The 6393-nt window shown below is 37.6% G+C and overlaps 1 non-coding gene across 1 annotated transcript; it reads left to right on the top strand.

The window, feature by feature from the left end:
• Window positions 1-453: 453 nt before the first annotated feature.
• Window positions 454-561, top strand: LOC130512158 (small nucleolar RNA R71). The gene has a single exon (XR_008945718.1). It is a non-coding gene; the product is annotated as a small nucleolar RNA R71 (small nucleolar RNA).
• The last annotated feature ends 5832 nt before the right edge of the window (window positions 562-6393 follow it).

Below are 6393 nucleotides of genomic sequence, written 5' to 3'. Positions count from 1 at the left end.
ATGCCGTAGTTCCTTGTGTTGGTGAAGGGTTACTGATACTGTGAACTCTAGTTGTAATTACTCTTCTGATCACTGCCAAAAAAGTTTCTGTTTCCACTCTGGTTTCCATATCTCTGAAATCCAGTACCTCCAATGTAGTTCACATCTTCCTTTGTATCATCCTCTCTAGCCTCTCCTTCTTCAGCTGAGCAGACTGGCTGCCCCAGAAATGCCTGTAAAGCATCTATCTTGGCTCTGACTTCATTCATCTGGTCTTCCCCGATGGCTGCAACCGATTTCTTCTTGTCAGAGTCAGTGTTTTTGGTGATGCTGCTGTTGGCTAGGTTCTCAATAAGTCTCACAGCCTCTATTGGATTCCTAGTGTTGAAGTTCCCCTCACTAGCAGTATCAAGAGCCATATGATACCTTAAGGCGATACCTCTGTAGAAAGTGCTTAACAGCTGCACTTCATTGAATCCATGGTGTGGACAGTCTCGCTGGAAGAACTTGAATCTGATCCACGCGTCTTTAAAAGTCTCACTAGGCTTCTGCGCGAAAGTGGCGATTTTGCTTCTTAAGTCTTCAGCGCGTGCCTCATCAAAGAAATTACGCAGGAAGGCATTTTTGATGTCGGCCCAGGATGTCAGTGATCCTGTAGGTAGTTGCTTGAGCCAGTGCGAAGCTTCTCCAATCAGTGAGTATTTGAAGAGCTTGCAGAGTAGGTAGTCCTCGGGGACTCCATCCATACGAATAGCAGCGATAAGATCCTCGAACCTCTCCAGATGGTCCATAGGATGCTCGTGTGATTGCCTAGAATAAGGTATCTGAGACACGAGAGAGTAGTACTGAGGCTTGAGCTCGAAGTTCGGCTTCTGAATCTCTAGAAGTCGAATAGCTGATCTGTTGGTGTAGTACTCGTCTGGACGGTTATAGACTGCCAACGATCGTGTTTGAGCTTCTCTTGTAGCCTCAGCTTCAGGTTCAGGGATTATGTTTCTCTGTGCATCTAGTTTCTGACCTGTTGCATTACGCAGATGACCATCTTGGTCATATAGGTTTCCATTCTCGCCCTGCGTGAGAATGACAATCGCGACCATGCTTCGCGGAGTAGTGTCGATCGATATACGGTTAGAAGTATCGAACGATGCGGATCGGCGAACGGTATCGGTCGACGGTGCTGTCTGAGTGTCGGTCGACTGTTGAACGTGAGTGTCAGTCAACGGTAATGCGGTTCTGTCGATCGATGCGGAGCGTAGGTCTTTGCGGATTGAGCGTTCCAAGTGTGCAGGATCCTCTGAGAATAATAGTTGATTTCCCCTGTTGCTTCTGGTACTGCTGGGCATGTACCTGAAAAGACAAGAAAATTTTAAATAAGAAAGGGGGTAAAAGAAAAACCTAAGATTAATAAGATTAAATTTAATGGCGATCAAAGCTCCCCGGCAACGGCGCCAAATTTGATAGTGCTCAAATTACCCAGTAGAGCTTACTCTCTCAAATAAGAGGTACAGCTGTAGTACTTAGGGATCGAATCACGAGGAGCTAGGGAACCAATTAAATAAAATCTACTAATCAATCCTAGGCAAGGTTGGTTTATATGATAGAAATGAAAATAACAATTCCTAAAATGAGTAAGGCAGTTGCTCTAACTAACAATATGAAGGGTTGTTTAAATGGGATAAAGAGTGCTAGACATAGGGTTTCTATACAGGAATGGAGATTATAATCTCTATAAATGCTTTAACAAGTTGCTTGCATGATACTATAGATCTCAGCCGCTTAACATATGTGAATGAATCACTGGTTAAAATATCTAGATCTTTGGCCACACCTTTCACATGATGACACAGAAAAAGAGTCGGTCGATATCCTTTTGAGATATCGAGCGATACACCTTTCGCGGCGCCGATCGATTCACCAGTCGGGTTATCGATCGACGGCTTCTAGATCTGCCTAGGCGCGAACCGAATATGACCGCAAGGTCTCAAGGAGGAACTGTCGTTCTTCTCAACGGGAAACAGACATCGCTCAAATGGATAATTCAAGATAATCTAAGATCCTAGTGATCTATGTTCTAGTTAGCTAATCTAAAACAAGCATAGAGTACAATCCATTTGATGAGTATCACAACTTAGCAATTATAGTTTGGGCCTAATCCCACAAACCTATTTAAACCCTAGATCTAACAAGTAGACTACTCAGACATAGCTAGACAATTCATAACAATAGATAGATGAAAGAATTGCATAGATAGAATAAAGTAGAAATACAAAAGGAGATGAGAAATCTCTCCAATCTCTCTCAAACAAATAAAACTCTAGTCTCTCTCTCACACTCTCTGCTTTGGGGTTTGTTAAAAGCTTCAAGCTTCAAATGTTTCAAAACTTGCCGTCAAAAATACTTAGCATGAGTATTTAAGCATTTCCATTAGGCTAAAAACTCATCAGGGGCAATCTCGTAATTTGGTGAAGACTTGGTGAAGTAGTCGGCTAAACCATTTCGTCCTCGATATCGATCGACAACACTGAATGTGTATCGATCGATTATAATCTTCTAGTACTCGGATCTTCTCGGCTACATCGATCGACAACTCAGGATGAGTATCGATCGATTATAATCGCAATGTTGACTTCCGACTTAGTCTTGAATGGTCAACTCGGATGTATCATCTCTTGTACTCCAAAATACTCCAAAAACATCACTTTCTCACAAAATGCTCCTGAACCTGAAAACATACCTAACAGGCTAGAAAACAGATTAAATATATAGTAAAACACTAGTATACCATGGTTAAAAACGGGTAAAATCCATGGTATATCAAACAACACCGACTTTTTTTCTGAAGACAATCTGAATATCAGAACGGGAACTTGTCCATTGCTTTTTATATGTAACTCACTTCTTGAGCAAATATCCCGCAAGTCTAACCTCGATTTTATGTTGTCTTTTGTCTTCCCCGGGATATTCAATATTGTATTCATGATGTTCTCAAAAAAATTTTTCTCTATATGCATCATATCGAGATTGTAGCGCAGAAGAAGATCCTTTCAATATGGCAACTCCCAAAATATACTCTTCGTGTGCCAGTTGTGATGAACACCGTAAGAATCATACATATTACTGGGGACATGCCAATTACCACTACGAGGAACTGTTTCCAAAGCTCCAAAGTAATCGAGTTGCTCTTCAATTTTTTGTCTAGTTAAATGTGGAGGAGGAGTGTCTCTCACATCCCTTTGGTGCCAAACCAATTTCTTGTTTCTTCGGTACGGATGGCCAATGGGAAGAAATCGACAGTGACAATCGAACCAACTTGTCTGCCTACCATTCTTCGGTTGAAATGCATATGTCGTTCCATTACAATATGGACAAGCTAATCTCTCATGTGTAGTCAATCCAGACAACATCCCATAGGCAGGAAAGTCACTTATGGTCTACAAAAACATCGCTCGCATCGTGAAATTCGTCTTCGTTGAGCAGTCATACGTCCTCTCCCCTATTGACCACAAATCCTTCAACTCTTTTATCAGTGGTTGTAGGAAAACATCCAGAGACCTTTTTGGATGGTTCGGACCAGGTATTAATATGGTCAAGAATAGCAACTCCCGTTGCATGCACATCTCCGGTGACAGGTTGTATGGCGTAAGAAAGACTGACCACAATGAATATTGTCTCCCCGACATTGCGAATAGACTAAATCCATATGTGCATAATCCGAGATACACATTCCGGCTATTGCTAGCGAATTCTGGATGTACTTTGTCAAAATGTTTCCAGGCTCTTGCATCTGATGGATGAGTCATCTCACCATCCGTCTGAGTATGCTCGGCATGCCATCTCATCTTTCCAGCAGTCTGCTCTGATTGGTACAATTTTTTCAATATGTTTATAACTGGTAGGTACCACATCCTTTGGTACGGTACCCTATTACGTCCCCGTACTTGCGGCTTGAATCGTGGCTTCTTGCAGAATCGACATTCTTCTAACTTCTCATCATCTCCCCAGTAGATCATGCAGTTACCGATGCAAACATCTATCATTTCCGAAGGCAACCTAAGACTATAAACCAGTTTCTGTATCTCATGATAAGAATCAGCAGACACATTGTCTTCCAGCAAATACTCTTCAAAGAAGTCTGCCCATTCATGTAACTTTCAGGTAGATTGTGATTAGTTTTAATATTCATCATTCTAACAGCCAACGAAAATTTAGAGAAACCTTCTCTACAACCACTGTAAAGTGGCTGATTCACCGCATTTAACATTTCATAAACTTTTTTTGCATCTATGTTAGGTTCTTCATCTTCATCATGAGCTACAAATGCATCAGCTCCTCCTGAACCCTATCATAATCTATGTTCATTATGCAAATGATGATCAACCGGTTCTTCCTGAAAATTGCTATTACTACTACTAGCTTCATTGTGATCATAATTATAACTTTCTCCATGTTGAAACCATATATAGTAATTTGGCGTGAAACCTATATTTATTAAATGCTTCTAAATATTTTCACGATTTGTCAATTTCGAATTGTTGCATTTTCGACAAGGACAGAACATCTTACCGCTTTCTTGGGCGAGCGGTGTGGAATCTGCTTGATGCATAAATGTGTCTAGCCCCGCAAGGTATTCTTTCGTCACTCTGTCGTTAGCATTTCTATGCATATACATCTACCTCCGCAACTCGAAAACGTTTCTGGAGCCTGACATTTTTCACGTTTTTATTTCTTTTCTTGCTGGTGTTTTTAAAATGATGTTCAAACGTCTATTTTTATATAGAAAATTTTCGAGTCTGGTAGTTGTAATTTTGCTAGGAATTTACGACGAAATTTAGTTAGGTAACCGAAAAAAACGTACTTCAAAATTTCGTCATTAAAGGTACGTAAAATATTTTCTCTTAAAGTAGACACTAAGTTTACGTCGACTTTACGAGGACTTTACGAAGAAACAAGTTTTCTTCGTTAAAGCCATGTTATCTTACGTTATTTTTGTGAGGAAAGTGTTTTGTCATTAATTTATGACGAAATAACGTTGATTTTATTTTTTTCGTAAGTTACTCATAATTGCGACGTAAATTTACGAGAATTTATTTTTCTCGTTAATTTTCCTCGCTAAAATGTTATTTTCTTGTAGTGTATACTCAATCCACGAATATTTTCCCTATAATATTTGTTCAATTTATCTTCACCACTAAAAAAATGTTCGCAAGATTTTTGGTGCAGACTTTAGCAAAGGCAGTTGAACTTGACTTTGCCCACAGCAAAAAAAAAAAATCTAGGTTTTTGGACCTTTCTTTTCTTTTCTATGTGTTCACCATAGCATACTATAACACCATAGTGATCGCATTTATAAGGAGGACCAGCCTCATATATGTATCCTGTCATCTAGACATCAATGTTAAGATTATAATCTACAAAACTAAAGTACAGACAGTAGGAAAACGATATAAAACTAACCCGTTTTTTTCTAATGAGGTAGAATTCAACATTGTCGGTTTCATTAGAGCAGTTGGAGCAGGTAGTGATTCGGTATAACAAGCTGATTTTTGAGTCTGTATCACTATCTTCCCTACTAACATCGAAAATTTGTTCACCATAATCTTCTCCATCACCTATAGCTAAACACATTATACTGATCATTTCTTGTTACTATGTTTATTAGTATATAAGGAAAGAGCATTTTCGTACAATTGGATAATTGATGACTTCCCAAAGAATAATCATATCACCATCTAGCTCTACCAGAGTGTCATTTAGTTCATTTGTACAATTAACAATTTCATATACTTGATTGATAGTAACTAAGCTTGAAAATGTTTGGAGTAGATTTATTGGATGAATATTTATTCATTTACTCCTATTGAAGAGCTTCAATCTTTGGGGATGTATTGGTGTCTTTTCCTATAAAATTAATTTAGGAAAAAATTGTTTTTTAAGCCGAAGAAATGATAACTATTTTCGAATAGACTAATTTCTATATTATATTACTTTTGTTTTTAATGTCCTTTAATATTTTCGAAATAAATCAAATAAATAGTTTTACAAACAAACGAAATTCAGAAAATAGTAAATACTAATGAAATATCTATACCAAATTATTGATATTTTTCCAGTTTTAAAAATGTTTAAATCATAATGTTATATTTTGTTTTAACAGAAAGTAGAATTGGCATTCTACAAAATAGAAAATAAAATAAATTTTTTCATTGAATTTACTATGTTTAAAATACCTAATTTACGTAAATAATAGTAATCTAAAAATATTTAGAATAAATATTATGTGTTTAATCTATATTTTAAAATCTGTAGAAATTAGAATCTACACATTATTATAAATCTAAAATCTATAGACCAAAATTTATCATTACTATAAATCTAAAACTCGTAGAAATCGATTTCAAATATTCTCTATATATA

This window comes from Raphanus sativus, chromosome 4 (assembly GCF_000801105.2).
Source record: "Raphanus sativus cultivar WK10039 chromosome 4, ASM80110v3, whole genome shotgun sequence".
In the NCBI taxonomy this organism is placed as follows: domain Eukaryota; kingdom Viridiplantae; phylum Streptophyta; class Magnoliopsida; order Brassicales; family Brassicaceae; genus Raphanus; species Raphanus sativus.
The sequence above is the reverse complement of the archived record's forward strand: the minus strand, read 5'-3'. Positions and strand labels throughout refer to the sequence as shown.